This window comes from Carettochelys insculpta, chromosome 3, assembly GCF_033958435.1.
Source record: "Carettochelys insculpta isolate YL-2023 chromosome 3, ASM3395843v1, whole genome shotgun sequence".
NCBI lineage: Eukaryota > Metazoa > Chordata > Testudines > Carettochelyidae > Carettochelys > Carettochelys insculpta.
Genome location: NC_134139.1, coordinates 123,153,288 through 123,171,620, shown reverse-complemented (window position 1 = coordinate 123,171,620; position 18,333 = coordinate 123,153,288). Strand labels below are relative to the sequence as shown.

Sequence of the window (18,333 nt, the reverse complement as noted above, 5' to 3'; positions counted from 1 at the left end):
AAGGTTGTGTGCTATTTCCCATTTCAAGATCTGGTTCTTATTTGCTTATAATTGTAACAAACTTTAGCCTCTTGGTCAGATATTTCCTACATTGGGTCTCTACTCAGACAGAATTTAGTTTTTAAAAATTTCAACCAAAATAGTTCTGCTGCTTCTGTGAACGACTGAAGAAAAAGTAAATTTCACCCTTGTTAAAGAAAAAATTTTGGCCACCTTTTCTTTAAGGAGCCTTAGCACCTCTATGTTTTGGAGCAGGGACTGAAAATTTGGCAGAGGGGTGACCTTTGTGTCAGGGAATGTTACTGTCTATGGGGAAAAAAAATGGCCAAATTTGGCCAAGCTGTAACTTTTCAGTTTGCACAAAGTCAGTGGTGGTTTGCTAGGCTTTGATGCTAAATTTGTCAAGGATTCTGTCCCCAGTGGGCACGTTGCATCTTAGGGCTGTGGAGGAGCATCCCTGCAACTGAGACCCTTGGCTATGCCACTGTGGAACTGGTAACATGAGTCTTGTCTGTCTAGAATTTTCTGACCCGCTTCTTTCCTCTGACCCTCTTTCTCACTGGTTTGACTCGTCACTGAATCCTGCAATCAACTGATTTGCATTAGCACGCTGAGAGGAAGTGGCCACAGTCTTGCCTTGTTTGAACAGAAAAGGCTCAGCCAGAGGATGCCCTTGAATGGAATGTGACGTTACAGCTGAATAAAATTAGCACTTTCCTTTTCACCAAAATGGAAATGAGACATTAATATTTTGCTTCCAAAAGGTGGGAGACTTTAATAGTTTTTGATTGTTTGTTTTGCATAATTACTCATTGTAAGGTTCAGTATAAACGCTGGTTTTGATTTCTGGTTCCTTCTTTCATCAGGAAACTTTCAGCTTCACAATGAACACTTTCAGGTCTTTGCAAAGAAACCAAGCAAAGCAGCAGCTCCGTAGGAATCTACCTCCCCATAACTTTGTATCACTGTTTTAATGTTGAACAGCAAAAGCTTATAACACCTTTAATTCCTGACACTTGCCGTCAGTACAACAGATTTTAGCTGAAACGTCAACAGCAGAACAATGTAATGTGGTAACACTTGATGGGTTGTTTGCAGGGACTGAACATCAGGTCCTCTAGAAATGAAAGCACGAGCCTTTACTGCTGAGCTAAAAATATGTCCTTTAAGCAATCACTTCAGTGAACTCAAAGCTCTCTGTGGTCCAGACCTCTTTACAGTGGACAGAGACACATTGCATACGCATGGATTACACATGGAAAAATTAAGTGGATAAACACAAAAGAAAGATAACTAATTTTATGCAAGGGCATTGTGGCACACTTGAATCTCTGTAATCTGGGTGTCCCTAATATGGGAACACCTGGGGTTCAGATCATGGTGGGGGATGAGGAAGCAGCACTGCACACTGCCACTCCCCCCCAGTTTGGCGATCAGCAGCACATCGAAGTGCTTCTCCAGAGGCTCCCTCCAGCCCCCTGCTGCTCCCATAACAGAGTGGAGCAGTGTGTCAGGTAATTGTCCCATCCCCTCATGCCCAGACCGTGTACCCCACACTGCTCATGCAACCTCCCTCCCAGATCCCACATCACTTTGTAGCACGTTCCTGCCCGCCCCCCACACACGCACCTCCACCCCAGTGCATTTCTGCACCCTTCCTCCTAGACCTTTTATATATTGCCACCTATGTTATAAATGAAATAAAATTCAGTTCTCTGCAAAATGGTTTTATTTTCACCTTCAAAACAAAAGCTATACATGAACATCCATGGTCTCAAAAATGCCATGATCTGGCACAGTTTATTTTTCAAAATTGCTGGATTAAAGAGGTTCAAGTGTAATAGCTGGTAGGAAAGCTCTGGACTATGTGAAAGAGACTGAAAATAGAAAACTAATATGCAAAGAGTATTTCTCTCTTCTGTACCAGTCCAGATACTTGGGCCTTCCCTAAGTAGGAAATTTACTTGGGAGGGACTAGCATCTGATAACTGTTTGCAGCACTTTTCTGCCGAAGGCTGCACTAAAATGACATAGTTCAAACTTATTAATGCTTGGCAGATACCTGCAGTGACATCCAAGGAGGAGCTTTATCGAATCTTTATCACAAGATGCCACTAGTCACCCTGTCCAGAAAAACACCATCAGTCTGGTTGAGTGGTTGTTATATTCATCTGAGAAATTCCTCCCAGGACTGAAGTACATGTCTCTAATCAGCTCCTTAATCCATTATGAAATTTTACATTTGGAGATCAAATGACCTTTTCTAGGACCTCAATGCAAGATGACTAACTTCAGCCTCTTAGCTGCGCTGCTATGTTAAGATAAATTCAGAGAGCTCTCTTAATGGCCAGCAGTGCAGACTCTCCTTCTCATTTGTGATTCAGTGGATTAGAGTTTAAGAGTCGGATACATTATTTCTTTCCTTAAACAAAACACAGAAACTGTCCATGGTCTGAATCCAGGCAGAGCACCTCAAGAAAATATCATGAAGTTAGGGTGATCAACCGTCCTGTATTGGGCAGGATGGTCCCGAATTTGGAATGCCAAAAAGGCATTCTGACTTATTTTTTAAATGGGACAAATTGCCTCATATTTAGGCCCTTGGCGGTGGGGGAGGGAGCGCCCACGACTGCCACTTTCCCGGGGCTCCAGGTGGGGAGCACCCAGGGCCGCTGCTTCCCCAGGGCTATGGGCTGGGAGTTCTTGCAGGCCTCTGCTGTCCCAGGGCTCCAGACTGCCACTGCCCCAGGGCTCTGCATCAAGAACTCCTGTGGCTGCTGCTTCCCCAGGGCTGGGGCGAGGGAGCGGTGGCTCCCCGAGGCTTGGTGCAGCCAGGAGGAGCTGCTGCCCCCCTCCCCCCATGTATCTCCCCATGCTGTATTTGAGACAGGGAGATATAGCTTCCCCACATAAAGTCTGTTTATAAGATAGGACCTAAAGTTCCCTGAACTTTCTGCCTTAACAAGTGCCACAGGAAACACCACGAGGTACAAGCAGAGGGAACTGAAGTGAGGGGCTGAGAGAACAACAGAACCCCAGACTTCAGCCAGTAGGAGCACAGAATGGAACTACCACACGCTGAAGTGTAGATGAGCTTGCAGAAATTCCAGGAAGTGTAGCCTGCTAGTGGTCTACTTTCATTCTCCTACATTTGTAAGTAGGTCAGGAAAGTAGATTGTTTTCAAACCACAGAATGGCAGATTTGGCTAGTTGACAATCCTCTAAGATTTGAGACTCAGCTACTTAGCAGCCAGGCCATAAAATGCTGAAGTGAGCTGGAGCTCAGGCAAGTTGCCTAAGTAGATACTCTGTGACCAGCAATCTGATGGATCTTCCCATAGGCAAATTTATGAGATCAGGGTACCACAATTCCTTGACCAATTTGCGCCAACAAGGAGGAGCCTTCCTCAGGATCTGTCAATCTCCAAGGCCAGGGAAAAAAGAAATGAACTTCAAGCTGAAGCTCCAGTTGATTGCAAGTGTGCCTGCACTGTCTGATGAGGGGCTTTTAGCTTTCTGTGAAAACTCTGTTCCCTTTTGTTTGGAATTTCAGTGGACCCACAACCTCATGACTGACTCTCACTTTCAAGGCATCTGCTCAAAACACCCTGCGATTGATTTCTCATTCTCCAGGCTTATCAACACCTTGCTCCCTCCCCTGAGACTAGAAAGCTGTCTCATTGTTACTGGTGTCCTTCTCCCAGAGACCAATCACTGTGCTCTATGACTGGACTTAAATTGCTGCATTCTCGTTCACTGAAATTCAATTTACCAGAGCAATCCAAGTACCTAAGTCTGTTGATGGACCATTTCTTTAGTGTGAAGGACAATTGTCCTTGGACTGTGGCTTTGCCCAGATGTACTCCCTAGCCCTTGTGACTTGATACACATAAAATATTAGAATCTTCCAATCCAGGAGGCCTCTGGGCACTCCTTGGCTCCTTTAGTTTAGCTGCCATCTTAAAGACTTTCATTGTGGATCATTAGCTGCTTGTGTTATCCCCCATTTCCATCTGCTACAGTGGTAACAAATCACTGCAGAGAAGTCCCATGGGGCACTATTCTCAGGCTCATTGCTTTAAATCCTGGGGTATGTGGACAAATTTTAAAAATATTCTTACTCTGCCTCTCCTTGTGTGTGATGTAGCTGCAATTGCACATCATACATGATTCACAGTACAAAAGCTGAACTGGCATCAGAAAAATGCTTAAAATAAAAATATCCATACTGTTTAAGTACAACTGTACAGGTTTTAGAATGTATCTAATGTTCTTTGTTAAATTCTGATATTAGCAAAGCTTTTGCTGTTATTTCCTCACCTTCAATAGCAGAGGATGCACTTTGTGTTATGTTACACAATCTATTTTAAATTGTACATTGGCTAATCCAGCTCTTTTCACACAAAACAAAGGCATACATCCCTTCTTCTGCTGGGGAAAAAAACAGCGTTTTCAGAGCCTCATCTTTGAGTTTTAGATTTACATCGTGGCAGGCAATTCTACTCTGAAATCATCCAACAGCAGAGAATGGAGTAGACTCTCATTTGCTGTTTGCATGTCCTTTCTTGAAGGGAATCCCTGGCCAACCTCATCTCAAGTCAAGTTTGGAGGGTGACTAGCGCTTTAGACTTTTGCTGGTGTTTTCATAGGAACAGAAAGAGGAATGGGGCTTCCTGATACCTGAACAGAATGGGTTGGGCCTCTCCCGCAAGCAGCTGCAGGGCAGAGTCTACTGCTTTGCGGCAGGGCCTCTGAATTTGGGGTGGTGTGAGAGCATCATGAAAAGACAATGTAATAGGTAAGTGGGGAACAAGAAGCCTGGAAGAAGAGAAAGCTTTCAGGGTTTCTTTTATTATGAGCATGTTACATCCTCCTCCTCCCACAACACCCTCTCTTGGAAACCACTTAAAATCTATGCTCTCCTCACGACTCTAGCAGAAGGGTCCGTAACAGCCTGGGAGACAGTTTGGCAGCTTATAGACCTGGGATTCTTGCAAGCTGTTAGTCATGTTGCATTCCCACAAGACTGGCATGTTGGATCAAAAGTCTGTGTTGCAGATAGGATGACTAGATTCTGAAAGTGAAGGGTCCTGTGAGCATGGGGAGGAGACAGGCACAGAACAAGAGAGAGTTAATCACCTCATTGTTACTGGTGCCCTCTCCTGTTTGTCAGATCCACTTGTTCTCTCTTATTTTATGAACAGATTTTCAGCTCTTGTGGGGTGGGATTGTTTTGCAGGAGCCCTGACGGAGTATTCTGGGAGTGGACCACAAAGGTGCAAGATACTGGCGTTATTCTGAAACTGTGACAGCTACCACCCACTATTTTGTTTTATAGTAACAGAGAGGGAGCCGTGCTAGTCTATACGCTATCAAAACAAAAAGCAGTCAAGCAGCACTTTAAAGACTAGGAAAATAGTTTGTTGGGTGAGCTTTCGTGGGACAGACCCACTTCTTCAGACCACAGCCAGACCAGAACAGACCCAATATTTAAGGCACAGAGAGAACCAAAAACAGTAAGCAAGGAGGACAAATCAGAAAAAGATAATCAGGGTGAGCAAATCAGAGAGTGGAGGGGTGGGGGGGAAGATCAAGAATTAGACTGAGCCAAGTATGCAGACGAGCCCCTATAGTGACTCAGAAAGTTCACATCCCGATTTAAACCATGTGTTAATGTGCCAAATTTGAATATAAATGTCAATTCGTCTACTTCCCTTTCTACAAAAGAGTGATAATTTCTTTTCAGCAACGAAGGGTCCTGTGGCACCTTATAGACTAACAGAAAAGTTTAGAGCATGAGCTTTCGTGAGTTAACTCACTTCTTCAGATGCTGGAAGTGAGTTAACTCACGAAAGCTCATGCTCTAAACTTTTCTGTTAGTCTATAAGGTGCCACAGGACCCTTCGTTGCTGCTACAGATCCAGACTAACACGGCTACCCCTCTGATACTTAATTTCTTTTCAGTAACACACACACCTTGAGGTCATTGACAGAATGGCCCATTCCATTAAAATGTTGACTAACTGGTTTGTGGATCTGGAGTGTTTTAATGTCTGTTTTGTGCCCGTTGACCCATTGTCACTAACATCATATATGCCAACATGTGTCAACAATGCCCAGATACTTTGTATATTGGACAGACTTCTAACTCCCTTAGACAAAGGGTCAACGGGCACAAAACAGACATTAAAACACTCCAGATCCACAAACCAGTTAGTCAACATTTTAATGAAATGGGACATTCTGTCAATGACCTCAAGGTGTGTGTGTTACTGAAAAGAAATTATCGCTCTTTTGTAGAAAGGGAAGCGGACGAATTGTCATTTATATTCAAATTCGGAACATTAACACATGGTTTAAATCGGGATGTGAACTTTCTGAGTCACTATAAGGGCTTGTCTGCATACTTAACTCAATCTAATTCTTGATCCTCCCCCCCCACCCCTCCACTCTCTGATTTGCTCACCTTGATTATCTTTTTCTGATTTGTCCTCCTTGCTTACTGTTTTTGGTTCTCTGTGTCTTAAATATTGAGTCTGTTCTGGTCTGGATATGGTCTGAAGAAGTGGGTCTGTCCCACGAAAGCTCACCCAATAAACTACTTTGCTAGTCTTTAAAGTGCTACTTGACTGCTTTTTGTTTTGTGTTAATAGGTCTTTATGATTCCCCTGCTTCAGGTTTTAGCTGAGGGTTTTGAGCACTCTACAAAGCAACAGCACAGAGCAGAAGCCACTCAGTAAATTGTCAAGTAAGAATTGGAAAAGATTGACCAGGACAGGGGAGGCTGGCGAATGGTCAATGGCTTATGCGCCAAGATGTAGGAGCGATACTACTGTAAGGAATGTGCCAGCAGGAGCTCAATAATGCTGAAGGATTTGGGGAATGTGTCCCATTTGAGCTGGGACAGTTACATGAGGATTGGTTATGAACTCTGGGTGTGGTATTTTCCCAAACTAGTGCCATGTGACTCCTCTGCCTCTTTCAATAAAAGTTTCTTTTCTACACTCAGACTCTGTGGTTGTGAATGGAGAAGCATTGCCTCTCCAAGGCACCCAGGAGTGTGTGTGAATTTCCCAGGCTACCGGGTGGGGGCTCGAGCTGGTTCTGTGTGAGATGGATGAAAAGAAACCCCAAGATGTTGAACCTGGCCCTGGATGCTGCCCACTCCTTCTGGCAGAAGGGTTACACTACTACTACTGCTGCTGCTAAGATAGTTTTCAAACTGGAAATGAAAAGGGTTAAAATAGTTTTCTTTTACAATCATCAATGCAAAACAAAAGCAATAAAGGCAGCCGCACTTACCAGGATGTCCCCCCCAGCTAAAGTAAGTTGGTATTCACCACATTTCTTCTAAAACAAAAGCCCTGAAAAGAGAGAGGGGATTGCTTAGTGAATGACTTATTTTTGCAACTAAAACTATGTGAATTATATTGTGGTGCTTTTGCCACTTCAGCCCCTCCTCACACAATTTTTTTTTTTTAAAGCAAGAGATAATTGGATATAACTTTTTCACAACTCATTTCTGAAATCCATCAGTTCTTTACTCAAAATATTAAATTACAGAATCCCTTCAGAACTGCTCAGACAGATCACTGTTATTGACTGCTGGGTATTTGTTTCAGCACCAAAAAGTAAATAATACGCAACAGGTAGCACCAGTGATGAAAATTTACCAATTATATTAACCCCATTCCTAAAACATTGGTCAACCTGATGATTTTCTCCTTGGTAAAGGATACAAATGGATAAAAACTGTTGTTTTTTTTTTTATAATCCTGACATCTGTCTTAAACTTTTAGTAGATTTGAAAGCCAGATGTAAGAAAAGAAACAGTCTCAAAAACCCAATCCTTAGATTTTATTTATATGTACAATGGAGTGCAATTAGCAAAAGGTTAAAAAACTAAAACAACCCCAGACACACACACATCAGTACAGACTTCAGGAACAGTGTGACAAGTCTGGAAAAGTAATGCTGACAAGTGCCACTGTTTCCCTAAGACTGAGTAAATTTCAGGTGACAGCTATTTTTCCCTTGGGCTAAATCATTAGGCAAAGCTGACTAACAATGCACACTAGCAGTAATGTCAAAATCTCTTTTTTTTTAAACATTTTGGAGTAGAGAGCTTTGTTTTTGTATTACACAAATTTGGGAGAGAGTACAAGCACAGACTCAAAACTGAGGGGAGGAAAAGGACTCGGCCAACAGTACCTACTGGTTTAGTAAGTAGAAATGGACATATGTGTAACTACACGTTCCAGATTTCTCCCCTACATCAAAAAAAGTCATGATATAAAACAGTGACTAAAAGGAACTTTGGAGTGTCTTTGTATTAAGAGTTCAGCACAACACGGAGATGAGTGAGATTTCCAGCTCCTTCAGTAAGCAGAAAGGCTTCAGAACTTCAAGCACACAGACTCCACATGCATGCATTCTGATAAAAAAGCTTTGTGAGAAGAATCTGACTAAAACACCAAAAACACATGGAAAAAGGTTTTGTCTGAACCAAAAGCAAAGGGAGAAAACATGCTGAGTTTGCAGCCCACATAGAGAATTTTCTAAGAGAGCGAAGGTAGGGGTCCGGATTTTCCACAGTAAAGGCCACTGTGGAGCTAAAGCTGATGGAGTAACAACAAATTCTGCACGAAACATTTAAGGGTCTTAATTAGTGATCCCGCAACATTGCGGAGGTTATTGTGTTGTCAGATTATGCAAGAAACCTTCTCAAAGTTGTGGTATGCACATTATAGGAAGGAAAACAGAGATGATTTCCTGGACTGGACTGCTTTTTTCAGATCAGTTTGTCTAATTATTTTTACACAGAAACTGCTGAAGGAATTTACAGCATGGGAAAATCCTGATTTAAAAGTGGGCCTCCAAATCTAAAAGTTTCCTTCCAATTGGGTTGGATTCTGCAGTGCGGTGGAACCAGGATGGGAAGTGGATGTAGAATATCTCAAGTCTAACAGCTCAGAATTTGGTACGGTACATAAAGGTTTGGCATCAAGTCCTATCAGGCAGACTGAAAATAAAAGCTGAAAATATTTCCTCCAAGGCATTAGGAGCAGAAATACTTGTTATGGATCTTGAAAATAAAAATCACCATGTTTACAGCTGGAGGGAATTCCTGAAGACACTTAAAAAGATTGCATTTTCAGAGACTTGGTTAAGATACCTAGAATTCTAGTCCAGTCCATTTCCCTCTTAGTTACTACGAATTTGGATTAGAAAGAAAAAAAATTAAAAAGTCTACTTCATCCACAAAACAATTTGGATGATGCAAATACCTGAAGCAGTTAGAGTCTTAAGAGGAGCCAGGCTTCTGGTTGCTCTTGAATAGTGAATATCTCAAATTGGGATGTATGGTATAATTATCTTTAAAGACATGTGAAAGAAAAAGATGGTTATTCCTGTTCCTTGCTGACTTGGCAGAGTTTCCTCTTAATTACTGTTCAAAGTTTGTTTGGATTTCTTTATATCTATCTTGCATTTTGTCAGAAAGAAGCAATTTTATACTTTGCCCTCCTAGTAGCGAAAACAGATCTTTTAAAAACAACAAGCAGTCCTGTGGCACCTTAGAGAATAACACGTATTAGGTCACGTAAGCCCTCTACATCAGTCATTAGTAACAACTAACACAGCTACTGCTCTGAGACATCTTAAAAACCATCAAAAGACAGAAATTGAGGCCTGCCAACCAAAACAGTGAACTTATCTCTGCAGTATTTTGGATTTCTAAGTCTTTCTGTCACTGGTCTTGTCCTAAAGTGAGATGGAGAAGAGACTGAAAAAACCCAAGACATTTCTCATATACTAGTCCAGTGAACCAAGAGGGGCCAGAAGCAGCAAATAAGGGGAATCTTGCACACCTAACGAACAGTAAAACCTAACTAAAATATCACCTCCTATGTTCTACTACAGAATTATCACTATTCTGGATACGCTCAGCATCTTCACTCTACAGAAACTCAGTGAACTAAGCTCTCCCTTCCTCAGTGAAAGTGGACAGAAGGGTTGGAAAACATCTGAGACATAGGCTTGATTGGTATTTTTGTCTGACCACAGGTCTAAATTCCAGTTAAGGACTATTTGATCAGAATGTCTTGCTGAGTGTTCAGAAATGAGACGTTTGCATGCCTGAAGCCTACCACGCTAAAAGGTCAAGGATTTTGTCATTCCATTTTTCACCCTGGAGGAAAGAATTAGGAGGAGGTAGGACAGGGTGAATGATACCACGTTATTTGAAAGGCTGAGTGAATTAGAGAGGATCTCTTTTTCAATTTTAATGTATCTAAAAATGTATATAATATGCTAGAACAGTAGTTCCCATCCTTTTCACTACTGCAGACCTCCAATCATTCCCGAACCAGATGTGGACACCTATCAGAGCCAATTCTAGCTCCAATGTACATTTCATTAAATGAAAAAGGAAACCCCAACACAGATTTTCAGGCAGCAATTAATAACATTATTGGAAGATATTTAATTCAAAAATAATTAATTGTAACTTTGTAATTTAACTTATTTTCTATGATCGTTTTTATTTATCTTTTATTTTTTTCATGGACCCTCTGCAATACCCTCATGGACACCCAGCGGTCCACAGACCCCAGGCTGGGAACAACCTTGTTGTGCTAGAACAACCTTCTATATATATATATAATATTTTAATAGGAATTATTCCTGAGTCATGTTAGTCTCCTCAAACAAGCAGCAATAAAACTCTTTAGCACAGCCCACACCATCATACTATTTCTGTTCCATCTGTTTATATTTTTTGCCTTTAAGTGTCCTATAGCTTTTTCACCTTTAAAATGGCAAAAGCAGTATGCTAATGTAAGAACAGGGAAATATAAATATAATGGAAGTTACGCATACAATAACATTTTCTGTAGCACTGGCATCTGACGTAACATTTATACATCATTTGTATTACCCAACAGTGGATGCATCTGATGTAACTTTTATACTTCATTTTTATTACCCAACACCCATACATGGCTGCATAGATGAAGCTTAGAGACTGGTAGAAGCCTGGAATAAAAGTCATAGTGGAAATTATAACATGCTTTGTAAAAAGACAGAAGCTTTTGACAGCTATAGCCATGCTAAAGGTCAGAGCCCACATGAGTGAAACCTTCAATTTCATGAGATTAACTTCAGTCATCCACACTCAGCTTTCAAACTACACCTCTGTCATCAATGCCCGGCACAGAGTTAATACTGGAGTTTACAATGGAGGAAGATGACTCGCTGACTGACATTAAAATCAGGTATCTTTTTAGCACATACAAAGACTCCCTCAACATCAATGAGCTTTGGATCAAACCCAGAATGCTCCATGGAAAGCTTCGTTTTTGTCTTAATGAAAATCACCATCACTTGTCAGTTAAGGCAGCAATGCCAATGTGATTTCTGCCACTACTTGTAACAAAGAGACAAGACAGTAAGTAATATTTTTTAGTAGACCACTTTCTGTTGGTGAGAGACAAAAGCTTTTGAGTCACATAAAGCAAAGCAATATGGTGTAATAAAAGAGGATGCCGCACCAAACCTGTCTCTAGCACTGAGAAATCTGGATCAGTATTTGCAGTTAGTGAAGGTCCTAGTCTAAGATTTGGCTCTACATACGAAGAAAGTGGTTTTCACTAGAATCAGTATTTACAGATTCAGTTTACACTAGAATCAGTACTGTAGGTTTTAATGTTATAGTTTAGGTTTGTTATACATCTGTATACATTTTTAAATAAGCGGGGTTTTCCAGATCACAGTCATCTATCTAGTACTACCCTCTTATTTTGGTACAAGTTTTGCTTCACCTTTCCTAGTGACACTGACGTATTTATGTTATGCTAGGGACAAGGATATCCCATACGATCTGTGCATTGGTCTTCACACGGTGTGCCCAGTTTTATTCAGAATTGAGGGTTTTTTTGTTTTACATCCATTGCTTTTCTAAAGCACAGCTACTTTATAATTTTTCTTGCATTAAACAAAAAAATACTTCTAAAAAAAATAATCCAGAATTCCCAGAGCACACCCTGCAAACTTATCATACCTAATTTATACAGAAAGCATACAGCTTAAATTCTGTCTACATAAAGCAATCCAATGCCATACAATGCCAAACTGTACATAAAGGATCCTTGTCCTGTGAACATCTGAAAGGTTTCCAACAATAAAACCATTTTTTTAAAAAAATCAAGGAACCGTTTAGGTTACACAGAGCAACAGAGGCATTGCTGTTAGCTTACACCAATTCTTTGATAAATGAGGGTTCCAGATGGCAGGCACATAATATAAAAACCCTAGTCATCAGCAGGTGGAATCTAGAGGCAGCAAACAGGGAGCTCTTAAAGGAACTGACTCCCCCATTCTTTCCTATTGTGTGACTGACAGTACTCTGGACATCACCAGCAAAATCCATCAAGGTTACACATGGGCTTAATGACCTTCCTCTCAATGGGGATGAAACCCAGAAAGGAAGAAGACAGCGCCTATGAAGCAGGATTATGTACACCATCAGCCGCTTTAACTGGTGTTCATAATCACTGTGCTTCACCAAACTTTGAGAGATGAGCAAGGGCAACTAGCCCCAACTCTGCTCCAGAGAAAATCTAGAAATAGGAAAATTACGTTTTTCTCTAGCAACATCTTCATAGCACCCAAACTCTGAATGAGCATTCTTATGGTACTGGCCGCCTCTTGGGGAAATGTTTCTCTAAAGTCCACAGCCCCTCAGAATTGCAGTTGGGGGGATCCACCACTCTCGCAACAGCAGCGTTTATGTAGAAAAACAACTGCATGAAAGTATTTAGGTATTTTTACATGTATTTAATTCAACATTTATCATTTTAAAAAGAATGCTAATGACTCTTTTGCTTTTTATTTAATCTCCAGCCATGTGCAATCTATTCCTTTACTGACAGCATATGATTCTTTTTCACCTCGCACCATATGCTGCGTGCCCTTGCTCCCTGGCCTGGCCAAACACACAGAGACCCCAGCCCCACTGGCATTCCTGCTAGCACTTCCCCAGTTCACCTGGTTGTCCTGTCCCTGGCTCCTTCTCTGCCTACATGGCAGGAGCTAAGCTGTTCAGTTTTTTGCAAAGAGAATGAATGACAGTAAAAGTGAGACCCTGGAAATGTATGGGCTGATGTAGCTGGAAGCATGAAAAAAAATGACACTGTGTGACGGCCAACTCTCTTGGAACTCCTATTTGAGGGTTGCTGATCACAGTGATGCACAAATGTTTGCAGACACGCAGCAGACAAAGCTGAAATATGCACAAATATAGGAAGAAACAGAAGTGCTAAGAGCCAGGAACAAGAAATGCAATGAAAAACAAACTCACAGACAAATAGATTGGAGTGCCTCAGTGATACTGCACATTATACAGAGAACAGCCAATCCTGTAGCACCTTAGACACTAAACAAATTTATAAATTTGTTAATTTCTAAGGTGCTACATGACTACTTGTTATTTGTGAAGCTACAGACTAACACGGCCTATGCCTCTTAGGTTATGTCTACACTAGAGCATAAAGTCAGTTTTAAGTTATTTAGCTCGACTTTCTTCATTGTCTTCACTGCAAATACCATTAGGTTGATTTTAATAGGCACTAAGGTTGAATTTCTTGCCTTGACCCTCCGGTGCGGTGTAACGCCAAGTTTTAATTTAAAAGGTCGAATTCATGCAAGTGTGGAAACAGCATTTCTTTAAATCGATTTTGCTGGCTTCCAGGGGTATCGCACAATGCCCAGAATGTATGTGTTCTGTTTGCTTTCACTTCCCCTGCTCTCCAGGTGTGCAAGAAGTAGGAAACAGGAAGCCTGGCAATTTGAATTCATTCTCTTTCCAATCAGCGTGGTGATCGCATCTAGCCATGAAAGAGAGCCCCAGCACGAAGCCCCAAGGAAACCCAACATCTCATTTTGGCTGGCAGGCTAGCCCCTGTCCTACCACATCACGTGGCAGGTTGGCGGTGGGGACCAGACGGTGGCACAGCAGCCAGTGGCATGCCCTGCCTTGTTTAGTGTGATGGCTTCTTTCCCTGCACAGGACATAGCAGGAGAGGCTGACACACTTCTTTTCTGGGCTTCATGTTTGCATGGGGGCGGCAGCCCTCCAAGTACCATGTGGTCAGCAGTCTAGCCCCCACTGGACCATGTGGCTAGCCCCTCCCCACCAGGTGCCATGCGGCTGGCAGGCCAGCCCCCCAACTCACCAGGGGGCTGGCCTGTGGGGACTGTGCTTGCAGACAGTGGCATGTCCTGCTCTGGGAGGAATGAAGGCTTCCTCCTTGCACAGGATTTAGAAGGGGAGGCCAAAAAACAACTTTTCTGCGAGTCACATTTGTACTGGGCTGCACCCCCTACCCCCACAGGCACCACGCGGCTGGGGGGCTAGCCCCCACCACACCACACCACACTACATGCTGGCTGTGCACTGCAGCTCACGCTTCCAGACAGCAACATGTCCTGGCTTGTGTGGGCTGAAGGCTTCTGAGTTTTACATTTTCCATGGCTCACCAAGCGGTTGGGGGGGGCGGGGAGGGTGGGAGAGCGGAGAAACTGCTTTTGTAATGGGCCATCCACTCCCAGTCTCTGTTTAATCCTTGGCTGAGGGAATCACATAGGACTTATCAGCTCTGGCCCTCCCCTTTACTGAGATTCCCCTCAATCCTCTCCTGAAACTGCCCCCTGCCCACCCACTCATGCATCTGATAAAGCAGGTGTTTGCCCATGAAAGCTTATGCTCCAAAATATCTGTTAGTCTGTAAGGTGCCACAGGACTTCTTGTTGTTTTTGAAGATACAGACTAACATGGCTACCTCTCTGACACTTGTCACCTACTTTTCCTTCTTTCCCTAAAAATAATGTGAAGTCTTTTCCAGTCGACTGGAGCCAGTTTGTTCCACTTGAGCATCACGGACTTCAGCTTTTGAAGACCACCTGTGTGTGTGTGTGTGTGTGTGTGTGTGTGTGTGTGTGTGTGTGTGTGTGTGTGTGTGTGTGTGTGTGTGTGTGTGTGTGTTACAGAGAGAGGGAGAGAGAGAAATTAGTTGAGCGACCTGTTCATATGGTACAATCAGGTTATTTTTCCAAAGTCTATTCTTTAAGAAGGTACAGAATAAAGCACAGTCCCAGCAGTGGATGCTTAGAAACAGGTTGTGGGTGGGTTGTAATGTGGACAACTCAAACAATTTCTCTCATCGGGCAAAGAGACTTCAGAAAAATGGCCACCTATTTTCAAAAAGAGGGGAATGAGGCCAATGCACTTGGGGAAGATGACATCACACACCTACAACCACTTGCGGGGCCTTTTTTTTCCCCGTAATGCTCCAGCAAGAAAACCAATATCACCACAGGGCTGCAGGAACTGTAAGATAGGTTCCCACAATGCACTGTTGCAACAGCTGAACTTTTGCAATTCAGTGGGAACACACTATAATGACTTTGTGGAAGCTGCGGAAACAACTTCCACTTTATAAGCCTCAGCGTTGCAAAGTTGATTTAATAAATTCAACTTTATTTTGTAGCATAGACATAGATAGATTATACAGAGACAATGGGACAGTAAGTGCAGTCACAGCCTGTACCTTTTGAAGTATGACAAAAAAAAAAAAAAAGAAGTACCGTACTCTTGAAATCTCCCTGCTATTCATTTTTTCCTTGGCTTTTTTCTAAATGACAAAAACTTATTTTAACTATTTTCTCTTTAAAAATGATTGACAAGCAGTATAAAGTATATGTGGTTCATGCAATCAGAAGTCTGGGTTGGCAGCAAGTTAGGTTATTTCATGAAATCAACGGGTTTAGACAGTTCTTCAGAAAAATGATTGGGACATTCAATAATATATGCATATAGACTGGGATACACCACAGTTTCCTGATGTCTCTCTCCTTATTTAGTTGTCTACTCAAAAATTGTGTATATCTCAAATAGTAGGAAAAGGATTTTTATGAACCATGGGAAGAGTGCTTACATTTTTTATAACCAGAAAATAGGAGTTCTGTGCAAAAACCAAACAGCCAAATACTTTTTAATGAATAGGGCTCACAGTTCCCAAAATAAATCAGAGAACGACTCTCTTCGCTGTCTATTTGAAATGTTGCTGGGAAAGTGGAGACAGTCACTGAAAAGGACAGTACTCTACCAGAGTCATTAGGGCATGGACATTAAGGACATTATACCAATGGTGTGTAAGTATTACTGGTATTACAAAAACAGCCAGGGCTCTTATTACCATTGTGTGAGGCATTTCACAAGCTCACAAAAAAAGACACACCCCCTGCCCAGACCAAGTTATAATCAAAGGCCTTAATCCTTCAATGAGTTTTATATGAGTTCTCCCTAGTATTCACATGGAGCTCATTGCAGGATAAACCCCCAATCATGCATCAAGTCCCACAATCTAGAGATAATTTTTGGGCATCAGAATTATTGGACTATTGGATTGGATCCTTAGACTATAAGATGGATAGAAAGCTGGCTTGATGGTCGGGCCCAATGGGTAGTGGTCAATGGCTCAATATCTGGATGGCGGTCTGTTTCAAGCGGAGTGCCGCAAGGCTTGGTTCTGGGGCCGGTGTTATTCAACATCTTTATTAATGACCTGGATGAGGGACTGGGTTGCACCCTCAGCAAGTCTGCGGATGACACAAAACTAGGGGGAGAGGTAGATACATTGGAGGGTAGAGAGAGAATCCAGAGGGACCTGGATAAATTGGAGGACTGGGCCAAAAGAAATCTGATGCGGTTCAATAAGGAGAAGTGTAGAGTCCTGCACCTGGGGCAGAAGAATCCCAAACATTGCCACAGGCTGGGGACCGACTGGCTCAGCAGCAGGAAAGGGACCTAGGGGTTATGGTGGATGAAAGGCTGGATATGAGTAAACAGTGTGCCCTTGTAGCCAAGAAAGCTAACGGCATACTGGGGTGCATTAGGAGGAGCATTTCGAGCAGATCTAGAGAAGTAGTTATTCCTCTTTATTTGGCACTGGTGAGGCCACATCTGGAATATTGTGTCCAGTTTTGGGCCCACCAGTATAAAAAGGATGTGGATTTGCTAGAGCAGGTTCAGTGAAGGGCAACAAAAATGATTAAGGGTCTGGAGCACAAGACCTATGAGGATAGGCTGAGGGATTTGGGCTTGTTTAGTTTACAGAAGAGAAGACTTAGAGGTGATTTAATAGCAGCCTTCAACTTGCTGAAGGGGAGCTCTAAAAAGGAGGGTGAGAAACTGTTCTCAGTGGTGTCAGATGGCAGAACAAGGAGTAATGGTCAGAAGTTGAAGAGGGAAAGGTGTAGGTTAGATATTAGGAAAGCTTCTTCACCAGGCGGGTGGTGAAGCATTGCAATGCGTTGCCTAGAGAGGTGGTGGATTCTCCATCCCTTGAGGTTTTTAAATCCTGGCTGGACAAGGTCCTGGTTGGGATGACTTAGTAGGGGTTGATCATGCCTGAAGCAGGGGGCTGGACTAGATGACCTCCTGAGGCCCCTTCCAGCTCTATGATTCTGTGATTATTAAGAATTTCTAGTAGTTAGGTAGGTTTATAGTCACCCCCATTTTTTCAAAAATATTTATTAACATTTATATTTGAGAATTTGGTAATTATTTTCACCCATAACAAGAAGAAAAATCAAATCACTCTACAATTATTAAATAATTTTCATAATGCCAAAGGGGAGTTAAGGCATATGGTTAAAGCAAAGACATTAAGGGCTTTGCCTCATGTCACAGAGGAATGGCGTCTCAGAACTGGAAATAGAATCCAGGAGGTTTAGTTTTTAATCTAGTCCCAGGCTCAAATACACTAACCAATCTTGTCTTCCACTCTGGTAATCCTAACACTGCAAACTATTACGTTTCACAACATACAAAACAGAGAAGTTGCAAACATCAGATTCTCTGGTTGGAAGGTTGTAAAGTAAAACCTATTTTATAGAATACAGAACAAACATAAAGTAGAGGGAAACAAAAACAGGCTGCTCTGTAAGGCAGAAGGGCACAACTCACCCCAGGTCACTCAAAGGTGGCTGTTTGGAAAACTAATGCAAATTGCAGGCATTGCTACAGAAACTCCTAATCTTGCACACACAGTTAATATTCCTGTTTTTAAAGCAACAGCTTTCAATGTCAAAAAATCCTTCATAAGCCATAAATTGTTTCTCAAAAATTCTCTTAAATGCTTCATACTTCCCATAAGTCCGGGGTCTCATGATACTGTCCCACTTTAACTCCCTAGACTTTCTGCTGTGGTTGATGTAGAATATCTCCCTCACTCAGCAGTACTCACAATCATATGCAGGTTACATAGAGTTCTC

General features: G+C 42.2%; 1 protein-coding gene across 7 annotated transcripts in view; it reads right to left on the bottom strand.

Moving 5' to 3' along the window:
- FYN (FYN proto-oncogene, Src family tyrosine kinase) overlaps nucleotides 1–18,333 on the bottom strand; it is a 209,848-nt gene that overhangs the window by 100,946 nt on the left and 90,569 nt on the right. For 6 of the 7 annotated variants that reach the window (XM_074990728.1, XM_074990727.1, XM_074990726.1 and 3 more), the window contains one exon: nucleotides 7,303–7,364. The exons of the other annotated variant lie outside the window; for it this stretch is intronic. The gene's annotated coding sequence lies outside the window, so the exon portion shown is untranslated. The remainder of the gene's footprint in view (nucleotides 1–7,302; nucleotides 7,365–18,333) is intronic. 7 annotated transcript variants of the gene reach the window in all.